The 2,500-nt window shown below is 49.8% G+C and overlaps 1 protein-coding gene across 1 annotated transcript in view; it reads left to right on the plus strand.

Moving 5' to 3' along the window:
- Positions 1 to 175: 175 nt before the first annotated feature.
- The window catches only part of col6a4a (collagen, type VI, alpha 4a), a 75,582-nt gene continuing 73,257 nt past the window's right edge, over positions 176 to 2,500 (plus strand). The window contains exon 1 of the mRNA XM_083918720.1: positions 176 to 617. The gene's annotated coding sequence lies outside the window, so the exon portion shown is untranslated. The remainder of the gene's footprint in view (positions 618 to 2,500) is intronic.

The raw sequence follows: 2,500 nt of genomic DNA on the forward strand, positions 1-2,500 counted from the left end.
GCTCAAAACGGGCCATCGCTATGTCCCCTGGTCTCAGAAGCCTCGACCGTCGCAGATTTAATCGCAGAGGTTGCGGTTACAGTCGGAGTTACGGTCGGGGTCGGGGTCGGGGTCAGGGTCAGGGTCAGGGGGTAGTGTTAGGGTCTAGGGTCTCAGACTAGGGAACATAAGACCCGGGGTACGCTCCCGCTCAAAACATGACGGGGCACCAAATCTCACTTGCTGCGTTAGCTAATGTGGCTAACTTATGCTAAAGGCTAACAGCTAATAGAAACTCCATAAAAGGCATCTCCCCTGTGTCGTGCTTTTTTATTTTAACGTGTTAATGAAATAAGATCAGATTTGTTAGCATGGCCTAGCTAGCGACAGCTCAGCGGGCGCCAAACTTCAGCCGCTGACGATCGTCCGATGAAACAAAGGTGAAGTCCGGATACTTTTCTAGATTTCTTATAATACAAATACAAATAAATGTTGTTTCTGATCTTGTGTGACTCTCATCCATGTTTTCTCTCATTGTGTCACAATCTGCAACGACGTCTCACACCACTGCTCCAGAACGACCCGAGGACCGCCGCTCTGTGAGCCAATGAGACGGCCCCAAACTTCCCGGGAGGCAGGTAAGTTTTTTTTAATAGCTTTTACGCTGAGACAGGTTTAAAATAACTATCCAGACAGTTTTTTTTGTGTAACAACTGTTAAGGTAGAAATCCAGAAGAGATGCTAACAGTCGGACGTGGCTAACAGTGGTTAGCTCGGGGCAGCACAGTGAAGGCATTCAAAGGTCTTTTTTAACCACTAATGCTGCTGAAAATAACAGCAAACCTCTGCAGCAGCATGAGAAGAGTCCCTACACACAACAAAGCACCAATGGGCTCCTTCCACTGTAATGGACTTTACTATGAGAGGAGCTGGTACAGGGGCCAGTAGGTAAGTCTTTAAAACACTCTTTAATAAACTCTGGCTTCACTAACTACGCTGATGACGCTTTGTTGTGTGTGTAGGGACTCTTCTCATGCTGCTGCAGAGGTTTGCTGTTATTTTCAGCAGCATTAGTGGTTAAAAAAGACCTTTGAATGCCTTCACCGTGCTGCCCCGAGCTAACCACTGTTAGGGCGCCCTCCCACTGTGCCTCCGTCCCGTGCCCCGTGCTGTAGGGTCCTTGTCCCCCCCTCCAGGCCCGTTTGTACTCACACTACCTGGGCCTCGGAGAATGCTTCTTGCTGCCTATACGTCATCACGCCGTAACACGTCACACGCATTGATGACGTCATGGCGATGCGTGGCTTTGTTTCCAGATCTTTCCGTAGACCTCGGAGTTTTTGTGCGTCTTGTCGACTGTTTTTGAATCTTTTCATCGACCAAATCTGCAGTAAACACTCCACCTCCGCATCACACCAACGTGAACCTTTCACCGCCATTGTTTGAAATGTCCGCGCATGGCCCCTCCTTCTTTTTTCTACGTCCCAACAGGCGCACAGGAAATGACCTCAGAACCGCCGTAGGCCTCGTGCTCGTACACGTGTGCACGCTCGTGCTCGTACACGTGCAAACGTGCTTTACTAAAGCCCACCTCTCCCAAACGGGCCGTGGACGGCAAGCGTGCCGCTCCTAGACGTGGTACGGTTGCACTCACACTGGTCAAAGGAACCAGACTTTAGCCGTGACACGTGCTGGGGCACGGTACGGAGGCACAGTGAGTGAGACGTCTGAAGCGAGACTGACTCAAGACTCTGCAGACCTTCACACAGAAACGTGTCAATGGGTCTTGCGTAGACCTGCAGGTCACAGTTGGACTCTCCTGTTCCCACTGTGTGGAGGAAAAGATTCAAAAGCTGACAGACGATAATTTTTCACTCTCTGTGGAGTCGAGACACAAACTCCTGGAACATGGTTTCTGTGTTGATCTTGTTTTAGTGCGTAATCTTTTAATCTCTCTGGAGGAGAAACGGGAGGATTCTGAGCTCCAGAGCAGTTTGGAAACTTCATCATTGAGGAGCAGAGGAGACACAACTGGCTCAACTCCACCCAACACTTGGCAGGAAATGAACATTTCTGAAATACCAAAGCCATTAAAGCGTCACTGAGAGACACTTAACAGTCGAACAAGCTCTAAAAATGAGATTACAGGACGTGCACGCAGCTCCAGGAACAGTGCCACGGTAACGTCGTCCCAGTGTGATGAAGACGTCACGCGTCAGAAAGTGTTTTACGACGCAGGAGTTTATGGCTACACTGGGTTTGGACGGTGCACTGTGCACGTTTGGCCACAGAGCGGGACTGCAGGCCGCCTCCCTGCTGCTCCTCTCATACTGTGTGTGTGTGTGTGTGTGTGTGTGTGTGTGTGTGTGTGTGTGTGTGTGTGTGTGTGTCCCTGTGTGTGTGTGTGTCCGTGTGTGTGTGTGTGTGTGTGTGTGTGTGTGTGTGTGTGTGTGTGCAGCCATCTTGGATCTCTCGATGTTGTAATGTATTGTTACTTCTAGATGTTGTAGTAGGATTTTGT

The sequence above is a fragment of the Echiichthys vipera genome (assembly GCF_963691815.1).
Source record: "Echiichthys vipera genome assembly, chromosome: 8".
In the NCBI taxonomy this organism is placed as follows: domain Eukaryota; kingdom Metazoa; phylum Chordata; class Actinopteri; order Perciformes; family Trachinidae; genus Echiichthys; species Echiichthys vipera.